This window comes from Sabethes cyaneus, chromosome 1 (genome assembly GCF_943734655.1).
Source record: "Sabethes cyaneus chromosome 1, idSabCyanKW18_F2, whole genome shotgun sequence".
NCBI classification, from domain to species: domain Eukaryota; kingdom Metazoa; phylum Arthropoda; class Insecta; order Diptera; family Culicidae; genus Sabethes; species Sabethes cyaneus.
This window is the reverse complement of record NC_071353.1, coordinates 65,591,211-65,610,852: the sequence shown is the minus strand read 5'-3', so window position 1 is coordinate 65,610,852 and position 19,642 is coordinate 65,591,211. Positions and strand designations below refer to the sequence as shown.

Below are 19,642 nucleotides of genomic sequence, written 5' to 3'. Positions count from 1 at the left end.
CTCAGCTTGGCAGCCAAGAACTCTAAGGACAGTTCGTTTCGGACCTTGGATAGTACCGCTTGCGAAAATCGAATCGTCTTCTCGAAAGCAATCGGTTGTAGGCAATTGAGAGTTTGTGTTTCTGGTGTGTGCATCAATTCAAGTGGTACCGTTTAATGGCGATTTGAGATATGTGGTTATTTATCGCTTATACATATATTCCAACGTAATAATTCACGTTTATTTCCAACCAACCGACGCAGGCAAAATTTGTAGTGAATAGTTTAGCCAATGTGAACCAACCGTCTCCATTCGAGCTATTGGAAATCTCAAATCCACCTGCAGTGCGGCCGCTGGATATTTTACAAACAAACAACCAATGTCCATGGTATTCACAACAGCAAGCTATTAGACGACCATTTGGAAATAATAAAGGTGTGAAACTCGTTAATATTCTGTATTGAGCGAGATACAGCGAAAAAGTGATCGTACACGCGATGCTGCCTCGAGATAAACAAACAAATTGTGCCGGCGCGAATTAGCGATCGGTCGCTGAGGAACACGAAAGACACCGAACACAATACCTACCTACCGCTCGGTTCCGTCTGAGTGATGATCGGATCGGCTGGACAATAGAGCCGATCGAACGGATGTGCAGTGGGTAGTATTCTGGAAAAAAATCGTGTGGTTTTGGTTATGGATTAAAGGGGTCTGTTATTCTAAAAATATGATTATCCCAATTTCAACAAATAATGACGTAAAGGTATGTGGTAATTTGATTAATATAAGGTGAAACCATGTTAAGGTTTTTTTTATTGTGTGTAGTTTATCATATTTACTCCAATTTAATATTGAACTTGAAATACCAAAAAAAAAGGTTATGATGCAAATGGGATTTTTATTTTAGTTACCCTCAGTATTCTTTAATATTGGGAAACACAGGGAAAGTAGAATGTCGTTTCATCGCTAGAAACCATGTCTGCGTGATTTGACTTTCAAAATGCTTATAGATATGCTTACTGTCATATATATATATGTATACGGTCTCACATATTTATATTAACATACTACATACAATTCTACATATTTGATTTGCATCGGCAGAAAAAATCATAATTTTTCTGGTTAATAACATATGAATCTCATTGTACTACCAAATTACTTTAGTTATCCACCCAAAATACTGATAAGAACATCAGTTTTAAATGATAGCAGTGAACAATTTGTTGTGATTTGTGATTGTGATTAGTGATTTTCAACACTTTGTGCAAACTTGTGTGCTATATTTAAATCTTTTTTTGGGAAATGGTGTTTGCAGTCAAACCAAAATCATAACGGATTTTCATCTGCCCTCATACCTTTCACTTTTCATTTTAAACCTTTTTATTTTTTTTTTTAAACATAATGCGAACCAGTATTTTCTATTGAATTTTAGACGATACTACCCAGGTAATCAATAAGCATTAACATAAGCAGTAAATCAATCGCTTATTAGCATATCTTGCATTTTATACAGCACGTTGCTGTATATTGGCATTTTGACTACATAGCTGTTGTAAATTAGCATGCAAAATTATATTTTAATTTTACTTGTCGGTAATCAACTGGTAATAAGCATTGTTAGCATTTTAAGAGGGTTAGCAGTAAAGTAGCCGCATGTTTTGCCTAAGTAGCTTTTAAGTATTAATCAAGGTTACTTAAATGCTTATTGGCTTGCATGTGAATAGCATAGGTAGTCGTTATTGGTTACCTGGGTAGGGTAATATCGTTAGAATCGAGCCACTGTCAGGATAGAGTCATCGCGATTTTCCAGTTTTAGTAGTCCGTGTCATCTAATACCGGAAGGTGGCCCAACTACGCTGGCACTCCGCTACCTTTTATAGTTGTGCCTAGGTCTGCCCTTTTTACTATACTTGACAACTCAAAGAGTTTCTAAGCGAAAGGGTATGGGAGCGACGACATCATCAGATAAATTAAGAAACAGTTTTGTGCTCAAAATACTAAAATTTTAGACACTATTTTATTATTTGCTTAAAATAAATGCAGATAACTAATGTGTAACCAAGCGTTACAGGATCTTCTGTTTTTTTAATATGTGCATAATGTTTGTTTACTTTCACGTTTCTAGGGTTATTGTTAGTAGGGTTAGTTAAATGTTAAAAATTGTTAAAATAGGTTAGTTAGGTTAGTAAAACAAATAAATAAATAAGTAAAATATTGTCAACACACTAAAACATTAAACACGCGACACAGTGGGTACAAGTGGGTGGTGCAACGACAGTCACCACTGGGAGATTATAACAGAAAAGCTGACGGGGAGAAAACTGGTATACGATGATATGTCACTATGGAAACTGCGCGAAATATGCGGCCATTAGCGGTTATAATTACCGCGAAAAAGCTTCTTGGTGGCTTGAACAACCTCCATTGCTCAGATATAATCTGGTGCTCGTGTGCTAAACAGCTAAACATAAAAGTTAAGGTAAAAGTGCTAGTGAGTGAAGTGAGTGGCTTAGAATTTATTCAGGTAATTGTCCTGCAAAGACAACGGAACCTTTGTCCGTAATTGTCTTATTACGAGGAGTAATTGTCTCCTGATATCGCCCTCACAGGACCTTTTAATACACCATAAATTGTTTGTGCAACCGTGGGACGGTTTGCCATTGAAGGTCAGCACACGATCGGCCTAGCGAGCCCTGGATGCTCGCTACGTCTAACCCGTCAAGGACCAGCGGCAGTCCTCTGGCCTTGGGCCATAATTATTAAGGAGGACATTCCCCTCTCGGCACGGTCATTCTGGTATCGTCCTGGGCCTGTCGATCTCCGTCAAAGAGGGAAGACCAGAACGATCGGACTAGCACCGGCCAGCAGCGTCGCCTTAACCCTAGCGGCGTCGTCAGCAGTGACTGCGAAGCCAGCAGTTAGCAGCGCGCGCAGAGCGTCCCCCAGCCTCCCCCGAACAGTGAGTCAGTAGCAGAAAGCAGCGGAAAACTCGACCAGCAGCAGTAGCGACAGCGGTACGTACCGGTTTTTCACCCATCACCCACACCCACACACACATACACACCCACAATAGAAAAGAATAAAATCAATAGTTTTTCCTAATTCCAATCTTTTCAACCTCCGAAACCAAATTATCACAATAGCCCAAGCCAAGCAAGGTGAAAGTCGACTGCACGTTTGTTCGCGAAGCCCCTCTGATTACCCAGTAGTAAGCCGATCCTGGGACCATAGTCACAGGGTCTCTTGCTACTGAGCTTTCCCGGTACACACAGTAAAGACACACCAAGGTACCAGTAACAAATGTGAGTTCATACAACTACAGTTGGATTTCGATTTTGGCATGGTTCGATTTTGGCATGCCTCGATTTTGGCAACAAAACTATTCGTTTTTGGCAACACAAGATATTCCACATGCAAAAATATGCTTAAATATCAATCAGTTTCCGCATACATCCTTTAAATGACGAAAAAATGATGCCCTCAGTATGTTCATGAAAACAAGTTATGTGGTTTCGAACAATAATATTTTTATTGCCGTAGGACTACGTCTTACCGCAGGGTGTCAATAACTTATTTGCAACGGACAGACAGCTCTTGGCGGACTTTTTAAACATAAAATGATTGCAATCGTTGAACAATAATATTTAGTCAATTTCTAAATCATTTACATTCATTTTTTTCATATCGAAAAAGGGTCTTGATTTTGGCACGGTTTCGATTTTGGCAACATAGGCAACACGCATTTGTTGCCAAATTCGAAATCCTACTGTAATAGCTCGACCTTCGTTAAAAGTTAGAGCACTCGAATTCAAGATTAAGCTCTGTTTTCTTATGATATTGTCAGTCCCTCACGAAGCAGGTTATCTTGCCTTGCTTTCTCGATGCCCGATTTTACATTAACGATTTGCCAAATACAGTTTCGTAATTGAAGCATACTTCCAACTGTCTCACGGAGGTAGACCCAATGATGAGAAAGAAGCCTTCTACGCGCAGGTACAACTTGTTCGCCACGGGACATCAAGATAGCCATCGGGGATATGAAGGTCCAAGTCGGTAGGGAAGCGATGTACAGACGCGTGATCGCGTTTATATCCTGCACACCAAGACGACCGATAACTTTAGAGCTTCCCGAGGCCTGGTGATCACTTTCTTTTCTTGTCCTTCCACAAGGCCACCTGGGGATCACCTGACATCGTCGGTTTTCTCAAATATCAACATACGTTTCCTACATGTGCGCTCTAAACTACCGACGGTCGTCCTCGATTATACAGTTAGACAACCCGCAAGTGTATAACGTGGGCGACTTAAGCACCACCTCCGAAAGAGGACTACTCGCTCAGTTAAGGTTGCCTGGTATGAAACCTAACATCAGGGTAGGTTGTGGAAGATGGGGCCCGAATCACGCATAGGAACGGTTGATTTCCACACCTGGTGCGATAACCTTCCCGCGTTCAGATGGTGTCACTATTACCATTAGCGAAGACAACGACCGCCTTACCGGTTCAAAGAAGACAGAATCTATAAATAGAACGTTATCATCATTGGCAAAGATCTCTCTATCCCTCTCGCTTCAGGGTCATACTGTGGCTGGTTCTCGACAGCCAATCGGAGAAGAAAAAGCAAAACTAAATTCAAATCATCGGACGCAAATGTGAGAAATGTTCTCAGGTGTGACTGATAACAGGCAATAGTGAAGGTTACACAGAAAATTCCAGTGTACAATTAACAATGAGTGTGTTTATTCGAAATCTGTCTTCTTTATCGACGTCTTAAGTTCTATTAATAGGCGTAACTCTGGTTATCTCTTTTCCCCCCTTTCCTACAGTGCGGTCTCTCTCGGTTCGTTCTGGTAACAAGATTTTAGAAGGTGTATGTGTGTGGATGAGTTTGAATTTTGCGCCCACGTGAAGACTACAGAAACTCAAGACTGAGAATTCCTTCAAATTTCGACGGACAGGATTAGTACGCCCTCTACGAATGATGGTGATTTAGATTGTATATGTGCCATCACAGGACATCGTACATCAACATCACACGCATACATTCTTTCAGATGGTTACGATTATTAACGCTTATAAGCAGTAGCAACTCCCCTGGTCTTCGGTGCAGGTCTTCACCATAAATGCCATTTTCACAGATTTTTTCACACGCATAAATTTGGGACCCACCAATTATGTCAGTTCCTGTGAGTTCTGGTTCTGCCTATGTGTCTGATAATTAAAGTACTTCATAAACTATGTATATTACAGAAAAAATATACTGGAAAACTTAAATATTGCGGAGGAAATGATAGGGTCCCAAATTTATGCGTGTGAAAAAATCTATCAAAATGGCATCTATGCACACGGTTCGTTGTTTTATGGCTACTGCTGATGACAATAAACGACGTCGACCGCGTTATCGCGATGGCGCCGGAAAAGATTTGCGATGGCTTCGACCAGCGTCGTTCGGCAATGTGGTACTACGATGGCGGCGCAGCAATGTTGAGCCGTTGCACTAGCGATGGTTGTGCATTGCCAGAATAAAGCGAAGTGTGTGCGTGTAGTTTGCTCGGCGTTGCGTTTCGATGCCGTCGTGAAGTGGTGATACCGCTTAGGCGTCACTAGAAGCTTTTTCAGATTATCTTACCTTCTTGTCTGTCATAAAACACACGAAAAATCGTACGTAAATGATGGACCGCACAGTCTAAGCTTCCGACCGCACTGGCAAAAGGGAACTTGGTTACAAGTCAACTTTAACGATTGACTTTCTCACATTTGAAAAAAAACTTACAAAATAACGCACGCATGACTATTAAAATACCACTAGTCTCTTCCACGATCTGGATCGAAATGAAAGAGCAGAAATTTAGAAATCCTCGGATAAAATAGTAAATCTTCGAATTCTTTTCACGGAAGTAATTTTTGTTTAGAAAACGACTCTTCAACGTTCGTGTCTGTCTAAATGCTTAGTGGTGTCATCCCGTTCTTTCGCATGTCAGTTCAATCGTGCTGGCTTGCAAAGGGTGAACATGTGCATTCCATAACTTCTGTTCGTTAATTCCTTTTCCTTCCTCCACGTGGTGCCGGCTGGGGTACGCAACCTCGGGGGCACAGTGGCTCCCGCCTACATTAAGATGGCAGCCCCAGCAGCGGGATAACGACCTTAGGTTAACAGCCTACTATACCGGAACACAAAAAGTTAATGAAAATGAAAGAACAAATCTCTCAGGATTATTGGTAACGACATTTAGCATGAAAACACGGACTCGAATCGGAACATGGAATATACTGACCCTTGTCCAGCAGGGCAAGCTGACTCAACTTGCAAGGGAAGCTGGCCGCCTGAAGGTTGAAATCCTGGGGCTGAGCGAGGTCCGCTGGCCGGGTACAGGCGAACACAAAACATCATCCGGGCAAGTCTTGCTTTACTCTGGCATACGAGGTGAAAATGCAACTCGAGAAAGAGGAGTTGGATTCCTACTGAGCCCAGGAGCACATGTGGCCCTGATGAATAATTGTTGCCAAATCAAGAACACGGGTTAGGAACCTTGCAGCAATTTAGTGCTATGCGACAACAGACGCTGCTGACCTGCTGGAGAAAGAGAGTTTTTATAGCCAGCTGAACAGCGAAGAGAAGGGAGACATCCAAATCCACTTGGGTGACTTCAACGCGAAGATTGGTTCAAACAACGCGGATCTTGAACGCGTCATGGGACGCCATGGCCTAGAAGAGATGAGCGAAAACGGGAAGCTGTTTACATAATTCTGTGGTAATAACAACATGGTCATTGGTGTATCGCTCTTCCCCCAAAGACGAGTACATAAAGGCACGTGGGTTTTCCGCGACGGGCGAACAGAAAACCAAATCGACCACATCTGCATCAGCCGAAAATGGCGAAGGAGCCTTCTTAATGTACGCAACAAACGCAGCGCTGATATCGCATCTGACCGTCATCTTGTTATCGTTGAAATAAGTTTGCGCGTCGCACGTGTCCAACGACGCGAGGAGAAAGTTGGGTGTCGCTACGACGTCCGCCGATTGGAGAATCCTGAGGTGAAAAGGGCCTTCGTTGAACAACTTGAATCCCGAGTCTCGGAGTTGCCACCTGGTGGAACCGTCGAAGAGCAATGGACCGGCATCAAGAACGCCTTCATCACGACCAGATGTACCATCGATACCAAAAATTGAGAGGCCCTACAAAATGGGTAGTTTAACCTGGTTGAAACTCTCTTGCGAGCGTCGAGATCCTCAACGAATTGGGACGAGTACAATGGAGACAAGTACTTGATAGCACGAGCCACTCCTGCTCCAAACGATGTGGATTCTTATTTTTCTTGTCTTCTCTGACGATATGTTTCTGAACTTTGCCAGATTAGTATTACGAATTTTCTATTGATTTTCTGTGCCACTTGGATGATAGTAAAGTTTAGCTGGCTCTCCGAAACTTACCATAGCATTCGTACAAGAAAGCATTTAGCTCAACAATGGTAATTAATTTGGTTATTTGTACAGTTGAAGTCGTGATCATGATCATGATCATCATATTTGTCTATCGTTGTTTGACTTGTACCTTTTGATAGTCTAAACATAGGGAGAGAGAGAGGTTAGGTTGGTCAAATTCGACAAATTGAATCTAAAGCTTCATTTGCATGTTTGGACGGGAAATGTCCTGATTTTTAGGGGGACCGATATAGTTATCCGCATTATAAGTTCCCCACTTGAATATCTCAACTTTGTGCCAACCATATATTTATGAGCTATGATGAAAACAATCGGTTCAGTTCTATCTTAGAAAGGAGAACTTCATTCCTTCACATACAACACTCACAAGCACAACTTAAAACTAATTCATTTTCAATATTGAAAATAATTCAGATACATCAGTACGTGCAGTTTTCCAGCACTCCCATTATGGTGAATCCTAAGATACAAAACCAGTTAAGGGCGTAGGGCATTACGTAGCTTCTGTACATTTGTTCGATTAAAAACATAGTTAGTAGTTAATGTGGTTGACCAAATCAAAGTCCGATTGTAGAAATCAATTAGAATTGTTCTTAATCTACAAGTATAATAAAATAAATAACAATAATAAAAATAGATTAGCATGAAATGCGCTGGTATTATTTCATTTGATTTGGATTTAAAATTAGGCCATTTAGTCATAGCTATGTTTGATTTCCAGATAATTTGATATCAAATGGTACCCTGTGCTTCCTTCACTGTGACGTGGTCGCTGACAAACCCCTAACCCCACACAAAGGGCCCCCCCCTAAACCCCACAGAAAGAAGTGTTGAGTGATGAAAGTGTATGAGGAACAGACATTAAACGAATATTTGTTTTATTTTTGTGAAACCATTAAAACGCCGTATAGATTAATAGACTTTTAAGTTTATTATATTGAAAATATTCTGTAAATCGATCTAGACGGGTTATTCCAGGCAAGTGGGGCCGAAAAATCCTTTTATGGTATGTTAAGGAAAGACCATTCCCCACTTATCCAGTCACCAAGGATACCAATGAATGATTTCACAAATTGCCAAATCTGCTGTTGATTGGAATACATTTCATCACCGAAAAATGGCACTCAGTTTATAGTATATTATTAAAAAAAAATGAGTTACTAGTAACTGTGTGAAATTATGCAAGAAAAGCTTAATTACTTTGCAAAGACACACCGTGATATCAGGAGGTCTGTTTATCCTCCTCAGAATCTGCCTATGATAAATTGAAAAATTATTGATTTGTTTTTGTAATTTCGGTTTACTGATTGAGGTATAAACATTCTGACATAAATGCCATTTCCCTCTTCTTTTTAGTACTCGCCAAGAAAAACCCTACCTTTTCGTTTGTTTGATGTTCGTTCATCAAAAGAAGGTTGTAATTAGTATTAGCTTTACGAACTCTTTATATCTTCATACTGAAAGGACCATTAAATGCTGGAACAAATGGAAGAAGTAAAAACTTATTCATCTCCACGGAGAAAGTTTTCTCTAACTTTGAGTATAGATTAATCAATTTTAAGTTTTTTATATTGTACATCAATTAAAAATAAAACTAGGTAGAATAATAGTTCAAATTCAATGTTTACTCATATTAAATGGCTTGTTTTGATATCTTTTCATGGTCGCAAAGTACGTGCACATGATGTGGCAAAGATGGACACTTCGATGGGAAAGTTGAACACTTATAGTAATAAAGCTTTATAAAGCTTTCAAATTTTTCGGTATTGAGATTACGGTGCAAAAAATATCTTGACAATTAACCAGTAATTTTCAATTAGCTGGAAACTGATTTAAAAAACTATTACAGCAGGTGCGTTAGCTGCCCTTGAATTGTTAATGTAATACTTTTTGAGTTGTATTTATCCGATGTGTTGATCAACCCTATTATCAGCTGCCGCGGGTCGCCTTTTTCACGCACACGTTGGACGAGCATAATATCGTTAGCAATCGTCGGTTGCTAGAAATTTATTCCCCCATCGCTTCCAAAAAAGCACACATATTTGCGGTATCGGTTGGCGGAGCATCAGAAGATGGTGTGATCATCGTAAGTAGAGTTTTTTTTTGGCTCGCGGGAGTCAGTTCAATACATGTTGTTTTTATTTTTAATTTGTTTTTTTCACTCAAACCATGATTAATCGAGCATAAACTGTAGTCTACTGTTAGATGTTCAACTATTGAGCATTGACGTTATGTTGATAAAGTGCAATTAGAACCGTAATAAATTTTGAGTGATAGCAAGCATCACAAAGTGATCAAAAGGCCAGCGGGATGGAAAACTTGTGAAGCATAATAAATTAAAGTAGGTTTAGAGAGCGGTGACAGCGCTTAATTTATCCCTCGGCGGACGTCCTTTATTTAATTACCCTTGGCTGACGGGTGGAGGCAGTCCAAGCAAAACCACCGTCGATTAAATGTGCAGTATTTTTACTGATACAGAGTGGTTAAGTGAGCTACACGGCCCCGCCTATTCGTCTACTTTTGTTGTTTCACAAAGCTTTGTACTGGAAGGAAATGGGGGAAATTTTCAAACAGATTGCTAGCTGGATTGTGTGGTAGCTCGCTACAGTAACTGCATCAACAGCACAGCCCGTGTAGGTACGTGAAAGTGAAGTTTTTCAAAATATTTTTAGTTTCTACGTCGTGTATCCTTTGCTAGACAAGGCAATAACCGGAAAATTGCAGAACGTAATAATGCGTATCAGCGTCGTAGGAAGAAAATGTGTTTGGTCAAACACTTGAATCTTTAATTTTTCATATGAAGGTAGTTGATTTGTGCACATTTGTAACAGCCATCAAAATGTAAAACGTGGAATTTGAACATCGTTTAGAGACTTGCCTCTTCTTGCTGGAACTGTTTCTGAACCTGAACCGGAACACAGTAGAGGACAGGATAGGACATTTAACGAATTGATTATGTTGATCTTCCAAGATTTAAATCAATAAAGTTAAACTGCAACATATGAACAAACCGAATAAGATGGTATTTTCCTACACTAGTTTAACTGAGGATGTTTGAAGTTGAAAAAAAGATATGTGGTAAGTCACTTCCAGATGATTAACCGTAAATGAATGGATGTATTAATGAAAATTGTTGTGAAATGTGAAATAATTTTATTAGCATTAATAATGAGCACAAGTAAATACCCTACAGCGGTTCACAGCCTCTTATTCGGCAACTACTATCCCTATTTCCTCGTGGTACCAGCCGGGATAGCAACCTTGGTGGAGATCGGGTAACCAACCACGGTGGAAGCCAAGGTCGTATGCTGACAGGGAAGGAGGGTTCTTTCGAGCTTCGTTGGTCCTCCGGTGTCACAAGGGCTTTGCCAGCCGCCACCATGAACAACACTAAAGCATTGATCGAAGAACAAGCAAATTTGGAGTGAAACAATCGGAATAAACCCTCGAAAAACGACGAAAAAAGGCTATGCCTATTGAAAACTCGGAACGTGAAACTACCGATCTCTCAAGGGAGCACTCGAGTGCTCTCCGACGTATTGAAGAGCCGCAAGTTCGATGTCATAGCGTTGTTGGAGGTGTACTGGAAGAGCTCAACGGTACGCACGTTTAGAGATGGACATACCATCTACCAGAGCTGCGGCAACACACACGAGCTGGATACACCTTTCATAGTGATGGGCAAGATGCGGAAACGCGTCTGATTTGGTGGTCAATTCAATTCGACAATCATTTGTCGAATGTGCAGGTTGAGAATTAAGGGCTGATTCTTCATTATAAGCATCATCAATGTGCACAGCCCTCACCTCAGAAGTTCCGATGACGACAAAAATGGGAGCAGTTGGAGAGTGAATACGACCGCTGGCCAAAACATGTTATCAAGATTGTCATTAATGCTCATGCTCAGGTCGGCCAGGAAGAGGAACACAAACCGGTGATTGGAGGGTTCAACGCACACCAGTTGACCAATGAAATGGGCCTAAGCCTTATCGACTTTGCCACCTCCAAAAACATGGTCGTACGTAGTATCTTCCTCCAGCACAGACACCTACACAAGTCCACCTGAATGTCACCAAATCAGGTTTGATTGACTATCGGTACTTCTCAGACATTATCGACGTCAGATCATATTGAAGCGCTAACGTTGATTCGGACCACTACCTAGTGATGGTTAAGATGCACCCAAAACTCCCCATTGTTAACAGCAATCAGTACCATCGCCAGCCTCGGCTAGATCTCGCGCGGTTGAAGCAGCCAGCTGTCGCCGTAAACTACGCGCACTCACTCGAAGCTGCGCATATGATACTACATTTGAGCTATGGAAAATCATGGACGAGAACAGCATCCCCAGGAAACTCATCAAACTGATTCAATCTACGATGGATGGCATATAGTGCTCTGTTCGGATTTCGGTGGATTGTCAAGTTCATTCGAAGCACAGAGAGTGCTTCGTTAAGGTGATGGTCTCTCATCCAAGTAACAATTATAAAGCCACTTGATTTTATTTGAATTTTATATGGGTTTTATCGCGGTATTAATCATTACATCTGGTTTTATTATAGTATCACGCATTACCAAGAGGATACCAGTCAAAAATATACTTGTAGCTAGTTTTAAAACCATAATAAACTGTTAACAAAGCAACTTTATTGTGGTTCCTTATACTATCACGACAAAACTAATTAGTTGCACCACGTCTCTTATAAACTTACCGTGAAGAATATTGGAGTTCAACACCGAAATTACATATCCATATTCTAGTATTCTGTTTTAGCTCGTAAAGAAACATTTATCAAAGCAAAGTGTTTTGCAAAAAGAAAGTTATTATCAATCGGTTTTCCTGTCACAGGAAGCAACTAAATAGATTTAGCTGGAAATTGAGATTGACTAGCTTAATAAATATACTTTGTTAAAATGAGCAGCTTTCGAAAATTGCATAATTTCGATGGCGCGTTGATTTCATCCACCTATCATTTCAATATACACGATAAAATTTAATGCGCACGTGTTGCAAATCAATGTAAACTGCTGCTGTTGAGTAAATTAGGTTTAATGATGACAGGTAGTGGCGAGTGATGGAGTTCCAATGTCATTTCTTTAGTCAGTTTCTTTAATATGCAGATATTTATTTGATTAAGCAGAATGAATTGTTATGAAAATCAACCAACAACCATTACTCGCTTGTCAAAGCAGACTCGGTAAACATTGCGTCTACGAAGTCGCCCAGTGAGCAGGCTATACTTATCTCAGCGACTATCAGGAAAGCTGAACGCATCATGGGATCTTATTTATGAATTGCATTTTCAACCGTTTGCTTTTCAACAGAAGTTAAACTTTTTACTGATTATAATCATATATATAAAATAAAATTAAAATTATTGGCTAAATTGATTAAAGTTTCAATAGCTGACGAAACGCTATCCAACTCAATGACCAGAAACAAACACCTATTTTTTGCCTAGCGGTTTTTTATTTGAAATTACCCAGGTAATAAAATGGCACAATCAAGGTGACCTAGATTATTTCCGCCGAAACAAAAGTAAATTCCATTATATTATATCACCTGGGCGCGCCTGAAGCGAACACAACAAAGAAAGATAAAAAGGCTTTGTATATTTTATTCCTTTGACAAGATCGGTTCCCATCAACGCTCGTTTTGTTCTTCGTTTAAAAAAACATTTTCTTTTTTTCAAATACACTCCCGTGTCTATATCCCTATATCTGTTACTTGAAGCGTTCTAACGATTTTCACCGTTCTGCACGCACGAATTGTTCTTTTCACTGCACAAACACCAGGTTTGCTATAGTTGTATAGATTAGTGAGCCCTTTGATGCAACATTTTATAAACATTGAGTGGTTGAACCTAATGCGAAAAAGCAATCAAATAAAATCCGTTATTTCTCATAAAAGATGTTCCTATGAGAAGACGATAGTCGTGTAGTAGGGTAAATTAACCATTAGTGGACCATTTAGTGTTTGAATGACTTTCTTCCATGAATTATTTTGAGCTGGCAACGCCAAACACGCAACATCATATGGCACTTACAATACGAGTAACTTTCGATTAACGCTAAAAAAATATCAATTTATATTGCAAATTTTTATATTTTCCACATTTTTTAAAACAAATTAGAATGTCCGTTTTCTTTTTATGGACCTTTTGGTTTCCAATAGGATAGTGACCGGGTCCATTATAGGAATTCTAGAGCATTTTGCATGACGAGGGTCCACTAATAGCGACATATTTTGCATTGTTAACCGAATAATGGACCCTCACGTGTTGAAAATGTCGATTTTAAGGCATTAATCATCAAATACGGCTAAAACTTTGTAATCTGAACTGTGTGGCATGTTTAGTACTTTCTGTTTCATGCCATATATCCTCGGAAATAAGAAGTACAAGCTAGTAAACGCCGAAACTTTACCCGCGGTCCATTGTAGGTAAAGGGTCCACTATAGTATAACTTACCCTAGTTTACAGATTGACTTCAAACAGATTATCACTCTAGGAGTTCTGGGTCCATCAGTCTGACGATTCACTAAGGTTCTTCAGTTCAAACGCATCAGCCTGCCCCTCGAAGAAAAGGTTCAACAGACTGGAAATAATTTATTCATGGTGAGCATATTCTTGGATAATCTAGTTCTAGTGTTATTTGTATTACACCTGTGACAGTTCCGATTCTTACTAATTTACCGATCAACGATTTAGTTGAAATCTAGGTCAATATTAATAGGTATGTACTGACTTATTTGTTTATCGGAGTTAGAAATGCAAAAATCTAATGGCTATCTTTTACAGTGAGTACATTTTTGTTGAATGTTTATTTAGGTTCGTACGACTTGAGTTTACTTACTTTTGTCTCACAGCACTTCGTACGAACCTTCGCAAAAATAAACTCGCTGCGATACGTACGAGCAACGTGCAGTATTTGAACAATTAATATTGGAATAGCAACCTGTAAGAATAATGGAGCGGATTTTTCAGACAGCGATGCAATTGAAGGTTTTCCGTACACTCGCTGTCGAGATTGAGATCATTCTCCATCAGTTTCAGATCCATCATTCGAACAGGCTCATCCCTTTTCCCGTGGATTGCACATCCTAGAGTCATCCATAAGCTTCATTTGTTCCGCCATTGTGAGGCTGCCGGACCGGATTTTTTATTTTATTTCACTGCCCCTTAAAGCGGGGAGGGAAACTGGATCCACTGCAGTGGAGCTCAGCCGCAACATAGTAATAGCAAACATAAGGCTTGTTCGCGACAAAATTTGGACACCCCCAAACACACACAACTTCGGCAATACATTAACAATGAGTGAAATATTTTGCAGAGTAGTACGCGTCTGTTCTTTCTGAAAATATAACACTTGTTTATATTACAAGCCCTCAGCGTAAAATGGTGTCGAAAGAAGAGCAGGTGCGAAAAGCAATTGTGTGCGGTCGCAATAAAAATCCGGATCTCTTGTTAAGAAACCTTGCCAAAAAGCTTGGATTTCCTCCAAGCACTGTTCACAGTGTTTTAAAATCGTTCGATACTCGCTTAACAAAAGCTAGGAAGAAGGGAAGTGGAACAAAAACGGATCTGAGGAACCACCATAAGGATGCGAAGGCAAAACAAATATTACGGAGGAGACCAGATCTTTCTGTACTTACCATTGCTCGTAAAATAAAAATGTCGCCAACATTCGTGCACACTTCTAAGCAACGACAAGGCATGAAGTCTTTCAAGGTGAGGACTGTGCCAAACCGTAATGATAAGCAAAATACGACGGCCAAAACACGCGCTCGTAAGCTTTATCGCGAATATTTAACGAAGTTTCCATGCGTTATAATGTACGATGAAACGTATGTTCTAGAAGACTTTAAACAGCTTCCTGGTATGTCTTTTACACTGCCATGAAACGGAATGGCATTGCAAAGCATTTTAGGACAAAGAAGAAAGCCAAGTTCCCCAAAAAATATTTAGTATGGCAGGCCATATGCAGCTGTGGTCGAGCAAGCAAAAGTTACATCACTAAGGGAATGGTTAACAAGGAAATGAATGCCTGCAGAAACGATTGACCTTTCCTACACAGCCATGATATACCCTCGCTGTTTTGGCCTGATTTGGCATCCTGTCACTACGCCAAAGATGTTTTGGAATGGTATGATGCTAATGGGGTCCATATTGTACCGAAGGAGGCGAATCCACCTAACTGTTCAGAGTTACGCCCCATCGAGCAGTATTGGGCTTTGGTGAAGAGAGAGCTGTCCCAGTACAAACAACAAGCAACAACTATAGATAAATTTCGAAAATCTTGGACAAACGCAGCTAAATTGGTTGCCAACAAGTCTGCACTGACGCGAATAAAAAATATGCGTTTCGCGCATTTTTACTTGAATTTTAAACATGAGAACCAAATTTATTCTTGCTTTTTATATGTAGGGTAAGGAACGACTTAAGCAGTGTCACCTATTTTAATCGGTTGAAAATAAATGAGTCGAAAATGCACTTTTTTATTCATATTTTCAAAATCTTTTGGTAGGATCATCTTCACAAATCACTTAACCATACGTTTAATTCCCAAAAACACAATTTACTGGGTTTCCGACAAGAAATATGATGAATTAAAAATTATTGACCAAAAACGTACATTTTTCAGCTGCTGAAGGCAATCACCACCTCGCTACTAATCAATCCATCACATTTTCAGCACTTATTACAACCACTCTAAAAGTCAAGCACTCGATTGTCACATACCATATTTTTCACTATCTTTTTTTTGCCTCATGGCAAGGATAAACTCCAAAGTTCGCCAATTTTTCATGCAGACCAAATAAGTAATGTTAACTGGTTTGATAATTATTAACGATACACACATAAATGATATAAAATGGTTTCATAGATTAAACTTCTAGCAAATTTGTTTTATTGCAAAATTGAGGTGTCCAGATTTTGTCGCGGACAAGCCTTACTGCACCCTGGTACTCACAACACAGTGTGCTAGCGGCTGGGAATTTATTATATAGGGGAAATACTTCTATAGAGAGAGTGTTTTTGACGTAGGGCGTAGGATTTCTCAACCTGCAGCACCGCTACTGTGTTACCTGACTCACTGCGAATATGCGTTGTGTTCGCGGGATCGTGTTGGTTCGAAAGGTTTCGAAAAATATCGCCCTTGTATCGAAAATATCGTTAATTTTAATCCCTAAAAATATCGTTATATTTCAAGTGCCAGTAGTACGCAATAATTGTATTGTTATTTGTGCAACTTTTTACGAGTTAAATGCAATAACAAAAGCACAACTTACAAAAAATCGTTTGTTATCGATATTAGCTGCATATGCGTTATAAACGAATAAAACGGTAAATTACCTTTTTATTGCAATAACACGTATACTCGCAGTAGGTCAGGTAAGACAGCAGGCTATTTTAATATAACAATTTTTGATATCATCAAAAAACGTATATACAGTAGAGATTTGTATAACGCGGATTTCTATAGTGCGGGTACCACGATATTTCTATAACGCGGTTTTCCTCGTATAACAAATACACGTAGCACATGGATATTGAATTAATTGGGGCTAAACTCGAGTTTTGAGCGATTTTGAACAGATACAACCGTGGTGTCTTTTAAGAAGTTGTAAGGCATATTACAGTAGATTCTCTAAGTGATATACGGAAACCACAAAGTTACGGTTTGGCCTGCTGGAGGTTCCGGAATATCCGTTGAAATTTTCGTATCGGTAAAGTTGGTCAAAATTTGTTAAATTATTTTGAAGTAACTAAGGGCGGGTAATTGATACACATTTTAAAAAAAGTAATAAATAGGTGACCTTAGGAAGCCGTAAGGTGGTCCTCCGAAAAATTCAGAATATATCGTAAATATTTTGAGTGTGATTTGACTATACTAGAAGTATATTTCGACTATTTTTGACTCAATTTGGTCATGGTTTGGCAATAGTTTACCGAGAGAAAATTCAAAGCTTACCTGAAATTGGTCACTGGAAATGCAAATGTTTTCATTTGTAACAAATCAAAATGAAATGGAATATCAGCAATCCTCAACTAAATAGGCCGCTCACGACTCGACATGGCCGCCAAAATGTTCGCTGGAAAATTAGGATTTGCCGTCAAAGTGAACAATAAGTGAAAATTCATGTTGAAGTCCGCGTTACAATTTGAAAAAGGTTTGATATAAAACATTTCAGATTTAGAAACAGAAATTATGCAAATACTGCAAATGTTCGCTGGCAAATAAACGAGGTTATTTCGCAAGTTTGTTGAAATTACTAATTTCGCTAGTGTAATTTGATAGATGTGGTATAGTAAACTGAACTACCGGTAACATTTACTATACTTACAAATCTAACAGCAAATTTATCAACTTTTGTATAAGCTCTTCACCAGGTATTGTGTTCTTTTGGGAAAATTTTAACCGAATTCTAACCATCGTAGTTAGCCATGGCCTTCTGTAATCCGCGTTGACGGTATCTAATATTTTTAAGGTTTTACCTGAGAAAAAGAGAGAGAGAGAAGTATTAGGGTACACGCACCAGTAGTAGTGGTAGTACCAGTAGTGGTGGAAACTTGAATTACTCCATTATTTTTGCAGATTTTGGTATATGTTTGATAAGTATCGAACTACCAGTAACAGTATTATTTGATAAGTATCAAACTTGTACCAAAATCAGCAAAAATAATGGAATAATTCGAGTTTCAACCACTACTGGTACTACCACCACTAATGGTGCGTCTACCCTACTGCTTTTGTTTTCACCTTTTCCTGGACAATTCAGAATGGGGCTTCTTGTAAGAGCGAACAGGCTACGAAAACTTTGTTGCTTTCGTCAACACGATAAGCAGTTCGATGACCTTGATCATCAATTTTAATCATCTAATATCGGATCTTTCGATGCATTTCATAGTGACCAGGTTGAGTCACAAACCGCTGAATTTATATTCCTATTTCACATTGTTCAATTAGAGGTTGAAACATAATTCCGAACTTAAGAAACAATTTTCGCTCGTTGACCACTCTTATGGATGTTCCGGATTTGTCGGAGAATCGCTTGATGGCTTCACAATAGCACGGATTATTTACTTTACTTTTATTACGCCAAATAATAAGCCATAGGGACTTCAAAAAGAATTTTGAAGCTATGAGAAGACTTCACAGAAATGAAAATTTAGCGGATGTTCCGGAAGCTCTGGAAGACCCAGAGGAGATTTTTTCTGTCTCACCAAGCATCTGCAAGATGGAAAAATATATACTTGACATCTTTCCCAAAGAAACCATGGTCATGTTGATTCAAAATTTCGTAAAATTCGGGTATAGCCCCAATTAACTCAATCTCCATATGCTACGTGTGCTTGTATAACGCGCTTCATATAACGCGGTCCCAATTACCCGTGTTATACAAATATCGACTGTATGTAAATAGTGTTTGATTTTGAAGTAAGATTTATTAACATTCATTCAAAAATAATTGAATTTTCGCCACCTGCAGTTAGTCTAAGCAAACCGTATATACGCTCCATGTATACATCAAGAATCGTATTATAACATATATGGATACATGCCACTATCGTTACAAAGAACGTGTTCCTTACGTAGTCCTGCGTCATCAATGCGGTCGTGTCTTGTACACAACCCCTCTGATTTTAACTTTAAACAACTTTAAAAAAGGTTGATGGTACCTAATAAAATAGTTTTTGATCCATTTGAAAAGTATACACTTCTAGTTGCGTGAACACAGGTTATAAATTAAGGTTATAAGGAACGAGTGAGACAGCGAGTATTGAATATTAAGACATACCGTAAGTACGCCTAATTTGAGTCAAAGCTTCAAAATACGTTTCTACAAATTGTGAACTTAAATAACATATCTAGCAAAATAAGTCTACATGTACATATTAATTCGAGATTGTTTCAATTTTTTATTAAAAAATGCGGTGCGCAAAATTATGCGTGGTTACGGTGCATTTGAATTTAGTTTAAACCATAATTTTTGGTTATAAAGAATATTTTAGAGGTTATGTTGTTTATTGTATCAGTAACGAATTATTGTTTGGTACGGTTGAAAATTCCGATTAGTTTTACATACACATATAGGATAATGGCCGCAGTTTTCGCCAGGGCGCCAGTTTTTGCCACCCTAGTGGATCAACGGTGTTTTATTGTTATTTAGTGTACAATTATTAGCAAAACACAATTATATAGATACATCAAA

General features: G+C 39.1%; 1 protein-coding gene across 1 annotated transcript in view; it reads left to right on the top strand.

Annotated features, from left to right (window-relative positions):
• LOC128733205 (tyramine receptor 1-like) overlaps positions 1-19,642 on the top strand; it is a 139,627-nt gene continuing 119,985 nt past the window's right edge. The window contains exons 1-2 of the mRNA XM_053826900.1: positions 1-172; positions 243-742. The gene's annotated coding sequence lies outside the window, so the exon portion shown is untranslated. The remainder of the gene's footprint in view (positions 173-242; positions 743-19,642) is intronic.